This window comes from Salmo salar, chromosome 25 (genome assembly GCF_965601325.2).
Source record: "Salmo salar chromosome 25, fSalSal1, whole genome shotgun sequence".
NCBI lineage: Eukaryota > Metazoa > Chordata > Actinopteri > Salmoniformes > Salmonidae > Salmo > Salmo salar.
The window spans coordinates 20,590,180-20,608,033 of record NC_138315.1 but is presented as its reverse complement, the minus strand read 5'-3'; the positions used below and the strand labels follow the sequence as shown (position 1 = coordinate 20,608,033).

Sequence of the window (17,854 nt, the reverse complement as noted above, 5' to 3'; positions counted from 1 at the left end):
GTGCAGAGGTCCTCTTCTGTCAAACCTGAAGCCGGTCATTCAACGTCCTAGTTGGTTTGATTGAATGAGATTTGGGGACCTGAAAAAGCCTACCAGCACAATTTGGAGACAAGCGGTGATGTAGGCTCAGTCCAACTAAACTCATTCAATAAAAAACTGAATTGAGTTGATGTGGAATTCAAAGTGGAAGTATACGCCCCCCAAAAAATGTGTTTAATGCCATGACACCAAAAACGTGTAATTGAATTTGCTTTCCAGTAGTGAGTACGCAGGTTGAAATCAGTCCAGGTAGCTACTCTCGAACGATAGGCTTCCACCACCACGAATACGATGTCTGAGGATTACGTCATTGTTAAAGTTGACCACATTAGCTAAATGATTATGTCCAAATTCAGAAAACACAGATTAGTTACCGGTTTACTCACTTGAAAGCAACCTTGAGTAATATCACAGAGAAGGAAACCCTTGACTTAAAGTAATTCCTCCTCGTGTTTAAAAATGACCAGCAAGTTATAAGACTGATGCAGCTGTCAGTACATTCATATTGTGGGCCATGTACACTGTAACTGGATACCACCTATGATAATTTATAGGCTCTGTTTTAGGCTATTTCTGCAAGGGTTAACTTAACTGAGTAATTAAAATATAAATATTTAGCTAATTGCCTACCTGCAACGTCCACAATTGGATTACTAAATACGGTTATCATATTTCTCCTTCCATCATCTGTCAAGCTTCAGAGTAGGCTTCCACACAGAAAAGTGTAGCTGAAATCTTGTGACTACCGTTACACTGAAATAGCAGTAGTGGATTCAGGGAACATCTTATTTCCCATAATAACTTAAAGGCATAGCCTACATTGTTTAATGGATCCGAGTATGGGACAGTAAATGTTTTTTAACTAAGTAGTTACCAAAACAATGGTGTATTGGTTAGGTTTATGGAGAGCAAACGTCAGAGCAAACAGCTAGATAGCTCGTTAGCAATTTAGCTAGCTAGGTTACCTAAAGTTAGCACAACCAGCTAGCAAACTAGTTAGCTACAGTAGCTACGCTAGCAAGCTGCATTACTTTTCAGTAAAATGGTTGTTAAATAGTTGGTAAATTATCTTACCGTCATAAACAGTTCCAGGGGCGTCCAGTTTTTAAGTAATATGGTTTTCTTACAGCGGGAAATGAGTTTAGGGTGAGGGACTGAAAATCCAAGTTCAGTTCACCCGCTGCCAACTCCGACAAAACCTCATCTTTATCACTGAGAGCCTTCAGCTTCATACACATTCAACTGCGGGCCCTCCTGGCTCGAATCTCGGACTAGCTCGGCAACGAATAATCCACACGCAAGACACAGCAACCATTGGCTACAGCGAACCAGCAGTCATTTCAGACCGAGTGAATGATATTTACAATTCCTTTGATTTGTAAATGCGATGGTATGAGCGACATAAATGTTGGGGGGGATTGGATTATTCGGTCTCTGACTTCTCAGCGGACTGCAGAGTCCGTCGTCAAAGCTCGCTCGCTGCAGCAGAGGCAACAGCATAGCAACGTTATGGCGCAATCTTCGCAGCGCCATCAGTGCACGGGGGTGGAGTCACAGGATAGGGAGGCGTGGTTTTCATTTGTGAAGTCGCGGGTGAGCAATCCTGCAATCTATATTTGTCATGCCATAGTAACTGGTATTTTGCCGGTTTTATAGAGCTACAAAATGTAGGTTAGTGTGGAGACTGCATTTGGCATCACGTTTGTACGTGTGGAGCAGAATAGTCATTAGGCGAGGAGTCATTAGTAATTTCCTCAAGTAATTATTGCCACAGGATATTACATTTCCATTGTTGGTCAGAAATAGCCCACACTAGTTTATCATTGCCATAAATTCAGGAAATACTTAGGTCCGTCAATGTGACTATAACAATACTACACCAGTGTAGATTAGGCCTGACAATGGGACTGTAGATTACAATTTAAATAGGGGCTGTGGCGACATCATGTGGTTAAAAAAACACTCCGTCTCCCAACTGTGTCCAATAATGTGAAGGGATGATGAAAATGTATATTTTACTGACACTGGCAAAGTGGTATATTAAAGACTGAGAATACATTTAAAACAATAATCAATGAAAATTGAACTCCCGAGTGGCGCAGCGGTCTAAGGCACTGCATCTCAGTGCTAGAGGTGTCACTACAGACCCTGGTTCAATTCCAGGCTGTATCACAACCGGCCGTGATTGGGAGTCCCATAGGGCGGTGCACAATTGGCCCAGTGTCATCCGGGTTAGGTTTTGCCGGGGTAGGCTGTCATTGTAAATAAGAATTTGTCCTTACCTGACTTGCCTAGTTAAATAAAGGTTCGATAAAAATTGGAAGTATAAGGACATGAATAATGGATCCTTATGGTATTGCTGACCCTGCTCATCCTTGATTAATTGAAGATTTTAGAGTTGACCAAATCTCTGGACACAGAAATATTATTTATAGTGTCCGAGGGCTATTGCAAGAAACTACATACAATCATTTTCAGTTAATATCCATTATTTGTGTTTAGAATTTTTTGGGAGTTTGAAATTGTGATCTTTGCTCAGGACAAGGGCATTTCCAGGCATAGAGCTGACATGGAAATTAATATTGAAAGTATTTAGAAAAGGGAAAATATTGGTTTTTGGAGTTATAAGATTCCCCTAAATATACATTTTAAGCTCAAATAATGCAACAAAATCAATTTGATCAACTATAAAACATGTAAAAAAGTGTCCCTGTCAGACAAGGATTGTCCCAACTTTCAAGAACCTCAGCTAATTTCCTGCTATTCCAAACATTTTGCCATGAGGCTAAGAATTTTTTTTGGGGGGGGGGTGTTGGGGTCCCCAACGCTCATGAGCTTTCATGCTGCGGTAGAGTGTGTGTTACGCCTATTGTCACAAATTACCCCATGTCGTCTTCACCCAGGCTGAGGGTACCATTGGTGTTTACCCAGTACAGTGCTGTAATTAGTTACAATTAATAATTTTCCGTTGCATAAAAAGATCAGGGGAGTTGTTTGTAATCACATACACAGAGCATTCGTATAACCCAGGAGAGCCTCACTATCAAGACTAAAAAGAAGCTGTCAATGCTGTGACTAGTGTGTATTTTGTTCTGGCTCAAAGATTTAGCCAGAAATAATGTGCCATTGAGATACGCCTTTATTTGACAATGACAGTCTCTAGGTTCAGTTTTTCTCAACAAAAGCTGTCAAAGCGTTAATTACTTGTTTATTTTTTTGATACGTGTGTGATGTGATTAAAGTACTTTATTAAGTTGTCCATTTAATATGCAGACAACCTAAATGGCCACCAACTAAATGTGGAGATTCAATGCTGTATATTAATATCATTCTCGCCAAGTAACCAACTTTAAAAAGATTACTTTCTTTAAATCAAACAGATTCTTGATTCCCTTAATGCACACCTCGCTCTCTTTTTGGTTAAACATTCACAACACAGTTTCATCTTACACAAGGCAGCTGTACATGTTTAACATTATAACAGACTTTGTTAAATGTGGCTTTTTATGAAAACTTTTTATTGTACCTTGCCCTGATGTGTTTTACAACAGCACAAAAGTCCAGGTGCACATATAGACCACCTATAACATCCATTTTAGGCAAAGGTAAAATTGAGGTCACTGTTAAGAGGAAAGGAAGCATTCAAGTTTAGGGATGACTGCCATTATTCAGGCAATGTTACATGTGGTTGAAATTCACTTTTTCTTACTGTATATGTGATTGCATAAATACTGCCTGTTTAAAAACTAGTACAAACAGCAGTGGGCTTCTAGTCTCGTGTCAGACTTTACAAGTAACTCGCTAGAGGCCAAAGCTCACGTGATATTTGATTCTTTGTGCAGAAATTAGTGGGCTTCCAATGTCCATTTTAGGTCTTCTCTTCCTTGAGTAGACCCACAATGCCGTCCCTCCTGGAGGTGTAGGGAGCATGCTTCTAATGCCACTATGTTAACTACGCCCCTGAAGACCACAAGCCCAGTGTGTAGCCTGAAGATCTGCTTTATAGTCACCCTCTAGACCATCACCCCTGCCAAGCAGAACGGTGCTACAGCCGCATTCAGCACGAGTCCGCCCACCTCCAGATGAGCTACCTCCCGTGCCATGGCAAACTTCTGAGCCTCTGGAGAGAACACCAGCGCGTCCTTGAGGGCAGTGCCAATGTCACTGTTCCACTCCACCTCCTTGCCATTGATGAGAATGGTGCTGTTGGTAATGCCAGCCGGGTCGTCTAGCATGCTGTTAAAGTTGGCAGGGATGCCAATCTTGGCACCAGAGGGAAGCCAGGGCATGCCAGCCCCCGACCGGGTGGAAGCCAAATGAGGCAAAGGCACTGGAGCCCACATCAGATTTCTACAGGACCTGCTGGAAGACGCTCTCCAGTTTGTCAGAGATGCTGGCTGGTTCTCATTTGTTCCAGGCCTGGTACAGCTTCCTGTAAGTACTCGGGTGCGGCGGGGATACTTCTGTACCATCACAGCATACTTCAGAAATGGAGACACCATGGCATCAGTTGGTTTGGTCGTTAGCTACGGACCTCAGAGGGATTGATCTGACGAGAAACAAAAATCAATATCAAACGCAAGAGGTTTGACTCGGCTGACTGGTGTATTAAAGTTAAAATAAGACCAAAAAAGTGTAGACCAACTCGTCTTATGAATACATCCTCTTTTTGATTCATGGCATTACACACCATGATGGTTTCATAAGGATGCTATGTACAGTATGAGGTCCGAGTCCCCATCCGGATCACCTCTGGACTTGGTATTATGAAATTGTCTATCATCTTGATACAACAACACTGAGTGCATGGGTGGTAATATACTGTACCAGTTATTATTACTGACAGACAAACATTGATTAGTGTAGGAATGGGGATTCAGGCCCTGAGCTGTAATGATGTGCTCCTTGGAAGAGCTCAAAACGTGTCAAAATGCCTACGAACTGTTATTACATTTCAATGGTGTTGTTGGAGAATGCAGAAAATGCCATTTAAAAATATAGCTGTGAGCAGCAATGAACGGGGTTCACAGGATGACAAAAAGGACACAAGATCAGTTGGATACCAAAGCAAGCTCTCTATCATGTAGGAACTATCTTCTTTATATGCAATCATGAGTCTAAATACAACATCTGGAGTGAATATGATGTATGGTTCATGAGGAGACGATGATTTTGACCATTAGCGTTAAATATGCAAAGAATGTGTGGTTTATAGTTTCCTTGTTTTTTTTAGGTATCAATACCATATTCAGTGTGGTTCATCTTAGGGACATCCATGATAGCGCTGATACGTTTTAAGTTGATAGGCAACTGTGGAATGGATTTAAAGTGGTTTGAATGTAAAATCTGATATTTGTAAATAACTCAGGCATATTTTGACCATCCCATAGCTTTTCTCAAACCAAGTTAAAACATCTACCATGGGCCTACATTTGACCCTATAATTCATGAGAATAAGTATTTTAGCATATTATCGAAGGATAGTGTGCCCATTTTTGAATGCATCACCGTTATTTTCTTTTAGAACTATTGTGATGAATCCAAAGACCAAATTTGGAGTGAATCTGACTTTGTCCATGAGAAGATTTTTTTGATTATTTTAAGCATTAGTGTTACATAGTCAAAAAAGTGAATTGTTAATAGTTTCCTTATTTTTTTTAAATACAATGGCCTGACTGGCCTGCACAGAGCGCTGACCTCAACCCCCTTGAACACCTTTGGGATGAATTGGAACGCCGACTGCGAGCCAGGCATAATCGCTCAAAGTCAGTGCCCGACCTCACTAATGCTCTTGTGGCTGAATGGAATCAAGTCCCCCCAGCAATGTTCAAACATCTAGTGGAAAGCCTTCCCAGAGGAGTGGAGGCTGTTATAGCAGCAAAGGGGGGGACCAACTCCATATTAATGCCCATGATTTTGGAATGAGATGTTTAACAGGCAGGTGTCCACATCCTTTTGTGTTTGATGACCCTAAAAAGTTTCAAGTTGATAGGCCATTATGAAGTGGATTTACAAAGGATTTAAATTAACATGTACAATCTGATTTCCGTATTTATTAATAATTCAGTCATTTTAAAACCAATCTCTTAGCTTTTCTCAAACAAAGTTAAAATATGTACCATGGGCCTACATATATCAGGTATGAAGGTAAGACCCAGATGTAGACAATGTCGAATAAACAAATGGTTTAATAATCCGACAGGGGCAGGCAATAGACAGGTGAAGGCATGCAGGGGTCAGTAAACCAGAGGTGGGGCAACGGTACCGAATGGCAGGCAGGGTCAGGGTAGGTAGAGGTCAATAATCCAGAGGTGGGGCAAAGGTACAGGTCGGCAGGCTCAGGGTCAAGCAGAGTGGTCAGGTAGGCGGGCTCAGAGTCAGGATATGCAAGGGTCAAAACCAGGAGAGTGAGAAAAAGAGGCACTGGGAAAAGCAGGTGCTGAGGCAAAAATGCTGGTTGACTTGACAAACAAGACGAACTGACAACAGACAAACAGAGAACACAGGTATAAATACAATGGGGATAATGGGGAAGATGAGCGACACCTAGAGGGGGGTGGAGACATTCACAAAGACAGGTCAAACAGATCAGGGTCAGACAGCACTGAGACAGCTGTGAGACATGGGCTTAATTCTAGACACATGGAAAGTAGGGTGAATATGGAGGGTACGGGGTAACAAAAGACGAACAGCAGTGGGGCTAATGACTCTAGAGGTGGGGGAACGGGCTGATAAACTGGGGGGACAGTTTGCGAGACTCCACCTGGAGGGGCAGATCCCGGGTGGAGAGCCATACCCTCTGCCTGAGTCGATAGCGTGGAGCAGGGTTCCGGTGGCGATCCGCTTGTCACCTATACCTGGAATTGGTCTTCAACAGACTGGCCCGGGATCTTTTCCAGGTATGGTGACAGCGGCGGATGAACATCTGGGCAGAGGGATTGCTGACTTCCTCCTCTTGCTCGGGGAAGAGTGGAGGCTGATATCCCAAGGAACACTCGAAGGGCGGGAGACCCATGGCAGAGCAAGGAAGGTTGTTGCGGCGTACTCAACCAATACCAGTTGCTGACTCCAGGTGGTAGGGTTGGCGGAGATTAGGCAGTGAAGAGTCGTCTCTAAATCCTGGTTGGCTCGCTCCGACTGGCCATTGGACTCGGGGTGGAATCTGCAGGACAGGCTGGTCGACGACCCAATGAGCGTGCAGAACGCCTTCCAGAACCAGGACAAGAACAGCAGACCCCAGTCGGAGACCTTATCCACCGGGAGTCCGTGGATCCGGAAGACGTGCTGCACAATAAACTGGGCCAACTCCTTGGCAGAGGGTAGTTTGGGGAGAGGAATGAAGTGGGCGGCTTTGGAAAACCGGTCGACCACAGTCAGGATGGCAGTGTTGCCCTCAGACTGGGGGAGTCCCGTTATGGGACCAGGGATGCTGAGGGACAGGCAGTGGTTGGAGAAGACCTGCCGGAGCTTGCCGAGGAGTTTTGTTCTGTGCGCAGACTATGCAGGCGGCGACAAACACGGCAACATCCGAAACCATAGTAGGCCACCAAAAGTGTTGTCACACGAAGTCCAGGGTCTGACGAGAGCCCGGGTGACAGGCAAGCCTGGAGTAATGGGCCGACTCCAGGCCTGCGGTGTGGAAACCCCCCCCCCCCCCCCCCCAGGTTTCGGCTGGGACCGCTGCGCCTCCCGAAACTGTTTCCCTATACCTCAGCTGAGTGCCATCGCCAGGCATGAGGTGGGAAGGATAGTCTCGGGCTCCGGGGTAGTAACCGTGGGCTTATAGCGGCAACACAGGGCATCCGGCTTGACGTTCTTGGACCCCGACCGGTAGGAGAGGGAAAAGTTGAACCGGGTACACAGCAGGGCCCATCTCGCTTGCCTGGAGCTGAGGTGCTTGATGGTGCAGAGATACTTCAGGTTTTTGTGGTCGGTCCACACAATGAATGGATGTTCCGCCCCTTCTAGCCCGTGCCTCCATTCCTCCAATGCCATCTTCATCGTGAGAAGCTCCCGATTCCCCACATCGTAGTTCCTCTCCATGGCGTTGAGGTGGTGGGACAAGAAGGTGCAGGGATGCAGTTTAAGGTCCAGGGCAGAATGTTGGGACAGGACAGCCCCCACTCCAACATCCGAAGCATCGGCCTCCACCATGAACTGACGGGAAGGGTCAGGATGAACCAGGATAGGAGCAGTGGTGAAGTGGTGTTTAAGGTACCGGAACGCCCGGTCAGCGTCCAAAGACCACGTGAATGGAACCTTGGTAGAGGTGAGTGCAGACAGGCGGTAGGCCAGGGTGCTGTAACCCCGGATAAAGCGGCAATAAAAGTTGCCGTACCCCAGGAAGCGTTGTAGCTGCACCCTGGACGTAGGCTGAGGCCAATCCACCACCGCTCTCACCTTCTCGGGATCCATCTGGACACTCCCAGCAGAGATGATGTAGCCCAGAAAGGGAATGGTGGAGCGATGGAACTCGCACTTTTCAAACAACTGGTTCTCCAGAAGGCACTGGAGAACCTGTCGGGCGTGGAGCACGTATTCTTGGGGGGAGCAGGAGAAGATGAGGATGTCATCAATGTAGACAAAGATGAACCGGTTCAACATGTCGCGAAGAACATTATTCATCAGAGCCTGGAACACGGCAGGGGCGTTAGTGAGGCCAAAGGGCATGACCAGATATTCGTAGTGGCCGCTGGCCGTGTTGAAGGCGGTCTTCCACTCGTCCCCCTCTCATATCCGCACCAGGTGGTAGGCATTTTGTAGATCCAGCTTGGAGAAAACAGTGGCCCCCTAGAGCGGCTCGAAGGCCGTGGAAATGAGTGGTAGCGGATAACGGTTTTTCACAGTAATGTCATTGTGTCCCCGGTAATCAATGCACGGGCGCAGGGTCTTGTCCTTTTTGTCCATGAAGAAGAACACAGTGGGAGAGGAAGAGAGACGGATAAATCCTATAGCTAGGGCGTCCCCAATGTAGGTCTCCATAGCCTGGGTCTCTGGTTCCGACAGCGAGTACAGATGTCCCTGGGGCGGCGTGGTGCTAGGGAGAAGGTCAATCCCGCAGTCATAGGGGCGGTGCGGCGGAAGGGAAGTGGCCCGGGGCTTGCCCGAACACCTCCCGGAGGTCCTGGTACTCATTGGGAATGACGGAGAGGTCCGGAGCAACTTCCGAGCCCCCAGAAAGATGTCCCGGGGCAGGTTGTGCCGACTTCAGACAATGGGTGTGGCAGAATGGGTGTGGACTCCAGCCCATGATAGCACCCGTAGCCCAGTTGATGATGTGATTGTGTCGCTGGAGCCAGGAGAATCCCAAAACCATGGGAATGTGGGGGGACTTGATGAGCAGGAATTGAATGGTCTCGCTGTGATTCCCTGACACACGTAGGTTGATGGGAGTGGTGTTATGGGTGACCAGACCTATAGAGTGCCCGTCCAGCGCTCTAACATCCATGGGAATGGAGAGGTGCTGAGTGGGGATGTTCAGCTCGGAAGCCAGTGTGGCGTCCAAAAAGCTCTCATTGGCCCCAGTGTCAATGAGGACCCGAAGAGATTTGGACTGTGTTCCCCACAGCAGAATGACATAAAAAGGGGTGCGAGTAAGGGAAGCAGAAAAGTTCTCCCTATTGCCCACCAGAGTACTCGCTCCTACCGGTGAGCCTGGTCAAAATGAACAGAAGTCGCTCAATACAGACAGCTCCTTGTGTTGATCCTGTGTTGCCGTTCCACTGGTGACAGCCCAGCTCTGCCTAGTTGCATAGGCTCGGGAAACAGTGCCTCAGCCGTCTTCGGTGACTCTCGAGGAAGGTCGGAAAACCTTGGGTGCTCTCGTCAAAGGGACTGTCGGGGACTTCCCGGGATGACTCGGAGGTGAAGTGGAATCCCTGGACGTGTGAGCGAAATCGAATTTCCTTTCCATCCGTCATTCCCGCAATCACCCATCGATGCGGCGTGTCAAAGCGATGAGGGAGTCAAGATCCGTGGGTAACTCCCAAAACGCCGTGCAGGAACATGTCGAACAGTGCTTCCTGGTTCCACGCACTCTCCGCTGCCAACGGGCGGAAATCCACCACATAGTCGGCCACCCTGCCGGAGCTGGATTGGCTTCTGGGCAGCATCTCTCCCAGAGAACGTGGCATCAAAAACCTTCCTAAATGAACATGTACAATCTGATTTCCTTATTTATTAATAATTCAGTCATCTTAACCAATCTCTTAGCTTTTCTCAAACGAAGTTAAAATATGTACCATGGGCCTACATATATCAGGTATGAAGGTAAGACCCAGATGCAGACAATGTCGAATAAACAATGGTTTAATAATCCAACAGGGACAGGCAATAGACAGGTCAAGGCATGCAGGGGTCAGTAAAACAGAGGTGGGGCAACGGTACCGGATGGCAGGCAGGCTCAGGGTAGGCAGAGGTCAATAATCCAGAGGTGGGGCAAAGGTACAGTTGGCAGGCAGGCTCAGGGTCAAGCAGAGTAGTCAGGACAGGCAAGGGTCAAAACCAGGAGGGCGAGAAAAAGAGACACTGGGAAAAGCAGGAGTTAAGGCAAAAATGCTGGTTGACTTGACAAACAAGACGAACTGGCAACAGACAAACAGAGAACACAGGTATAAATACACAGGGGATAATGGGGAAGATGAGCGACACCTAGAGGGGGGTGGAGACAATCATAAAGACGGGTGAAACAGATCAGCGTGTGACAACATACAACATTTGTTCAGAAGTTTTTCAACATTTAAAAAAAAATTCCACGATGGAGGAACATATATCTTATGGGTCCTTGAGGCAAATTTGTTCAGCATGCAGAAAGACAACCACATAAAACGTTTCAAATCGTTAAGTCAAATGGAGAGGTGGATATGAGGGTTTAAGTGAGACGGCTTATAACAAGCCACCTATAGGCCAATCAGTGCCATTATTTTTGACCAAGTTACTCATGGCCTCTATACTTGACCAATCTATGCTTGAGTTATTTGACCAAATCTAAAAATAACAATAGGTTTCACCCTAATGAGTAGGATAGACACTACTCTGTCATTAGGTGGATGTGATATAATGAAAATACATTACTTAGTACAAGTTGAAAATCTGGGAAAATGGGTTTGTTGTGTGACAGATTAGTTGCATGATATCCTTCTATGTCTGACGTTTTCTAAAAAAGAGATCACGTACCAAAATGTTACAGAAACAAATTGGCCTCACAAGTCCTCAACTGGCAGCTTCATTAAATAGTATCTGCAGAACACCAGTCTCAACGTCAACAGTGAAGAGGCGACTCCAGGATGTTGGCCTTCTAGGCAGAGTTCCTCTGTCCAGTGTCTGTGTTCTTTTGCCCATCTTAATCTTTTATTTTTATCGGCCAGTCTGAGATATTGCTATTTATTTGCAACTCTGCCTAGAAGGCCAGCATCCCGGAGTCGCCTCTTCACTGTTGATGTTGAGACTGGTGTTTTGCGGGCACTATTTAATGAAGCTGCCAGTTGAGGACTTGTGAGGCGTCTGTTTCTCAAACTAGACACTCTAATGTACTTCTCTTCTTGCTCAGTTGTGCACCGCCCGGGGCGTCCCACTCCTCTTTCTAGTCGGGTTAGTGCCAATTTGTGCTGTTCTGTGAAGGGAGTAGTACACAGTGTTGTACAATATCTTCAGTTTCTTGGCAATTTCTTGCATGGAATAGCCTTAACTTCTCATAACAAGAATAGACTGACAAGTTTCAGAAGAAAGTTATTTGTTTCTAGCCATTTTGAGCCTGGAATCAAACCCACAAATGCTGATGCTCCAGATACTCAACTAGTCTAAAGAAGGCCAGTTTTATTGCTTCTTTAATCAGGACAACAGTTTTCAGCTGTGCTAACATAATTGCAAAAGGGTTTTCAAATGATCAATTAGCCTTTTAAAATGATTAACTTGGATTAGCTAACACAACGTGCCATTGGAACACAGGAGTGATGGTTGCTGATAATGGGGCTCTGTACGCCTACGTAGATATTCCATAAAAATCTGCCGTTTCCAGCTACAATAGTCATTTACAACATTAACAATGTCTACACTGTATTTCTGATCAATTTGATGTTATTTTAATGGACAAACAAATGTGCTTTTCTTTAAAAAACAAGGACATTTCTAAGTGACCCCAAACTTTTGAAGGGTAGTGTATCTACACAAAAAGAGCAAGAGGCTATGATCCACTCCAAGAGAGAAAGCGCCTCTGTCTCCATGGCAACTGGCACCTGCAGCAATGTGGGACTCTCCCGTCCCTTGAAAAGGGAACTGTCAAAAGAGGCAGGTTACCCATTCCCATTAAGCATGCTGGTATTAGAATGTTTTTTGTGTTCCTCACACAAAGGTCTCTAGATCTTTGCCTTGGTCTTTGCCCCAGTGGTCTTAAGACCAGAGCTCTACATTACAGCCTCTTTCTAGTCTACCAGGCCAACATGAATATGGACACCAGATCACCATAAGACCACATCTTTCTCATAATCCCCTTTTCATTAAACTGAGCGAGGTCACTAGGCAACAGGGAACACATGCGAGCAGGGCAGATGGAGTAAGATGTATTTTAATCAGTGGGGGCTGCTGAGGGGTGGACGGCTCATAATAATGGCTGGAATGGAGTCAATGGAGTGGTATCAACCATATTTAAACCACGTCTTTGATGTGTATGATACCATTTCATTGACTCCATTCCAGACATTATTATGAGCTGTCCTCCCCTCAGCAGCCTCCACTGATTTTAATGATTGGCGAAAGAAGCTCTGGCTGCCACGGTGACAAATGTCAAGGATGTTAAATGGTGTTATTGTGAAGGGTATCAAATTCAGGGTGTCAAATGGAGATTAGAATTTTCCAGGGGAGGCTAGTGGTAACCTTTGGAGCTCTCCCTAATTTGACTATGGATTTTCTGTATCTATTAAGTCTTTACTTTTCAGTTGGATGTTTGTAGCCTACATCAAAAGGTCAAAACACCAGTGGATGGAAAGCTTTTGACTAATCTAAATCCTGCTGCTAATGATCTGACTAATCATTTAATGCAGTCGAGAAATATTATGCACACCAATGTATGTAGAATGCTTACAGGTGTTGGGAAAGTTACTGAACATCATGGGTTATTATGGGTCTAACTTGAAACACAAACCAATCAATAAAATATCGAGAAGCCCCTGACTGCAGTATGCGGTTCGGTGCCGGACTCAATGTCGGCGGAGTCAAATGCGTTTAACCCAAACCCTTCCCGTCTCCTTCAAGGTCACCCAAGTTGAGGTTCACGTCGAAGGTATCAACGGCAACGAAAGCGAATCTTAATCGAACCTAACCTACATGGATAAAAATATTACCTATGGAAGTGAGGCGGTCATTATGCATAATGTGCTTTGTAATATTCATGTTATACTAGTGCAGTGGTATTTTTTTTATATAACCAACTACCGGACCGATGTTAGCGTAATGTTAATTAGCACCCATTTGCACGTGAGCTAGCTAATTAGCAATAGCACCCTTTTGCACATGAGCTAGCAAATTGCTTACAATTAATCTTATTTGGTGTCATGCCCTGACCTTAGAGAGTCTGTTTTATTCTCCATTTGGTTAGGTCAGGGTGTGACTTGGGTGGGCAAATCTATGTTTATATTTCTTTGTTGGCCTAGTATGGTTCCCAATCAGAGGCAGCTGTTTATCGTTGTCTCTGATTGGGGATCATACTTAGGCAGCCCTTTTTCCCACTTGAGATTGTGGGATCTTGTTTTTGCATTGTGCTGTCTAGCCCTGCAGAACTTTACGGTCGGTTTTGTGGTTTGTTGGTGTTCATCTAATAAAGTAAGATTTACATTTTAGTCATTTAGCAGATGCTCTTATCCAAAGCGACTTACAGTAGTGAATGCATACATTTCATTAATTTTTTCTCCGTACTGGTCCCCCTTGGGAATCGAACCCACAACCCTGGCATTGCAAACACCATGCTCTACCAACAGGTGCAGCGCTTACCACGCTGCACCTTGGTCTCATTCTTCAATTGACGGATGTAACATTTGGACAAATTTGCCTTCATGAGCAGTAAGCCTAGGTTTACATGTACAGTTATGTAATCGATTTGATTGTTGATTTTCTGTGTTTGTTCAATGTATGCCTTGTTGTATTTGGCAGGCTCTAAATGTGTATCGTTGATGCCGACGGCCATTCCCTAAGTTACACATAGCGAGTCTACACAGCCTACACATAGTATATACAATAATGAAATTAAATGCCTATTGCATAAAATAAGCCTTTCTAATTATCATGCCTTTTATGTCTATGCTTATTTTCTTTGATGTATAGAGACACAGTGTGTTATTGGAGAGTGAGAGTCCCAAAATGTAAAAATGCAGCAGCAGTCAACTTCATCACTGCCCCTTCTGCACATATAAGGCTGAACAATATGGTCAACAACCACATTAAAGGTCATGCTTCAGTGAGGCACAGAAGTAATATTTCTTTCTTTGTTTATTGAATATATTTGACGTTCACATTTTTTGATTTGCCCTATTTTTTTCAGGTACGTCAGTGTAATGTAATTTTATAACTTGTTACTTTACTGTTATTCCTCTCTTTCAGAGTTAACAATCATAAAGTGTGGCTTCAGTTGTAGAAATGTGACACACTTTCATTGTTATTGCACGGCAACAATAATCAACAGAGCACAGTTTCTGAAGCACCTGACATACCATCAGCATCCAGTGGCCCCTCAAGAGCACCCAGAGGCCCTTAAACAGTCCCTAGAGGCCCCTCGAGCACCCAGATGTCCCTCAAGAGCACCCAGAGGCCCTTAAAGAACCAACCTGTAGCATCAACTGCATTCCATATACCTCAGATACGGCTCCCTAAATCACCTGGTCCCAACATACATGGCAACTCAAGAAAAGTCATTGTAACTTGTCCACACTGCAAACTGAAGTTAAATAAGAAAAACTTCAAAACACATTTATGAAGAAAGCATACACATTGCTTTGAAATGGTGTCCAAGTTAAGATTTTTGGCATGTGAGCGCATTAATGTGAGAAATGGTTTGTTTGCAGTCAAATACATTTCCTGGTCCAGCAACACCCATACATGTGAAAAATACTTGGGGACCCACACAGAAATTGATGTGAGGTTGACCAATGTTGTCCTAATACTGACTTTGCTTTAACGTGTAGGGTGCTTCCTTTTGAATGTCAGCATATACGTTCCTTATTGTACTGCCCACGTGCAGGCAACACAACAGTGACTTTGACAGAGGAGGCCTTGGTGACTGGTCGAGAATAAATGGTTTAGTGAGGTGCGCAAGGCGTCAACACGAGGCAGATACCGAGGGTGTGCCCCTGTCTGTCCAGCTGACTGTTGGTGGACCATCGACAAAAATTCACACTTTGGTGTACGAGCCGAAACTGTCTTATTATAGTAGGCTTGGAAGGGTTGTGACAGCTTATGATAGTAAGCAGAACAGCTGGCTTTGTCCTTGTTCAAAAGCAAGGCATTCTCGCATACATAAAGCAATTGGTAAATGGCACCTCTTTGTAACAAAAAGGCAACTGTTTAGTAGGGTGAAAACCACAGAAGAGAGAAACCTTTCACCACAGCACACCACAGAACAGGATACAAGTGAAGCGAAAGAGGAGAATCATCCACCAAGTGATAAAGGTGTAGCACGGATGATGAACTACCTCATGGCAAATAAAAACGACCTGCTGAACTCCCCCAGGCTGTCATACAGCAGTCAAGAGATGGAAAGATATCGAGTGGCTTTCCGAAGCACCTGATCCCAAAAGAGGCCAGATGCAAGGAGTGTGATTACTATTCAGTGACCATCTACTGATCACTGCAAAAGGGAGAATTCTGACGACCACAGGTGTAATTGAAGGTCAGTAATATCATAGTTCTTTCATTGATTCTAGCTTCTAACATCCTTATGATCAAACAGTACATGATTCCCACATACAATGAAAAATAGAAGAAAAAATTATATTAGTCTCAAAAGGCATGCATTGAATATTTAACACCTTTTGGTTGAATTTTCTTTTTAGGCATATCAACCTACAGAAGGTCATGCCTGAACTGTGGCATGATCTACAGGTACCAGGAGTGAGAGGATGGTGTCCACAACTTTGATGACCACATAATCCTGTCTCTGCACTTATGCCTGATGATAAGGAATGCATTACAGGTGAGAACATATAATTCTGAAAATATGTTGTGCTTACTGAAATACTTAGGCTACTATAAAGTTGAAAATTAGAGCTCTCAGTTCATGTTTTCCTTCTTAATAGCCTACTCACCCTCTCATGCCAAATACTATCAAACAGATAATTTGAATTACTTATTGAGTAATTATAGATATCACTGAAAACCCCTTTAGTAATAGTGGCTTTTGTTTGCATGGTGGTATTGTGAAAGTGGGGTGTAATTTGATTTGATCACCCAATGAGGCACTACTCTTAATATTTATTCTTCCTTTTTCTTCAAGGAAGAGATGTTTTTCTGCCAAACATTTAAAGGCACCGTTTCCCTCCCTAGTGTAATTGGGATGGACGAGGAAGTCCGCATTACAACCCTTAAAGAACTACGGTGAAGAGTGGATGAAGAGGAAAATATTATCCTCAAGGAACCATTCATGTTCTAGTTCCAGTTAGAGAGATTATGAGATGTTCTATGTGGAGGCAGTTGACATCAAGAAAATGACTGTCTGCCTCTTTTGAGGCACAGGAGTGAAGACATTTTTGAGGAGTGGTCAAACCTTGTTTTTGTCTGCTGTGTTAATTGTTTCAGTTGTTAATTGTGTTATGTTATTTAGTAAAGATGACGTAGAAGTCACCCGAGTCTCTGATCTCTTTACAGTATGTCAGTATGTCTATATGGTATAGTCTGTCTCCATTCTCATGAGGAAAGTAAATAGCATTATAAATCAGGATAGGTAGTAACTGTATATATATGCTCAATGAAATAATATAATTGCCAAGTTATAACATTTGTCAACACAATTTTAACAGTACATGACATACGTAACAAGTCTGTTGTTCACTGGAACAATATCAGTAGCTTGTCTCAAATATAGCATGAAGCAAAAAGTGTTACAACACATGTGCTGGTACCACTTTATATAATATTTCTTACGATCTTAAAAAATGAAATACATTTGTATTCAACGTGTGCCTTGCACAAATGTGTGTGTTTGTATTCAGTGTCTGACTGTCAAACCTCTAGATGGACAAAAAAAACACTGGTGGGCGGGGTCAAATGTGAGTGGAGTCAAATGTTTGACTCCGCCCACATTTAGCCCCTCCCCGAACTGCACACTGCAGTCAGGGGTACTTGAAAATATCACCTAAATAAAGCATGATTTGTCCAAAGGGTCATGTTGTTAAAATCAACACAGTTTTGTAAGTTAGCACAGTCACAGAAATATGTCTCTCACACACACGTATGTAAAATTTAAATCAATAATCAAATTAAGATCACCTCTTGCTTCATCGGTTGAGCAATCAATCAGTTTGAGTGAAGATCAATCGGTCAATCTAGCGCCCTTTGAACATGATTGCCTCCAAATAATTTACAAAAGCGAAGTCTATAGTGTACTTCTCTATTCGTTAAACAGGGGAACCATTCTTTAAGATTTCCAAGACCTCTTTAGTCTCTGTCTTTTCATGATTTTGTTCCGAACATGGGTTCCCAGTATCAGAGCTGTCCGAGGGACCATTGTTTATGTTTTGTATTCATTTTCCAAAATGTTTTTATGACCAAAATCTCTTTCGAGGATAGAGAAGGGTGTAGTATCCTGCTATTATACACTGAGTGTACAAAACAT

At 44.1% G+C, this 17,854-nt stretch overlaps 1 protein-coding gene across 3 annotated transcripts in view; it reads right to left on the bottom strand.

The window, feature by feature from the left end:
- The window catches only part of LOC106586301 (tyrosine-protein phosphatase non-receptor type 4), a 95,695-nt gene extending 94,138 nt beyond the window's left edge, over positions 1 to 1,557 (bottom strand). For 2 of the 3 annotated variants that reach the window (XM_014173445.3, XM_045707341.2), the window contains exon 1: positions 1,114 to 1,557. The gene's annotated coding sequence lies outside the window, so the exon portion shown is untranslated. The remainder of the gene's footprint in view (positions 1 to 1,113) is intronic. The other variant, XM_014173447.3, reaches the window with a different exon arrangement.
- Between the last annotated feature and the right edge of the window lie 16,297 nt (positions 1,558 to 17,854).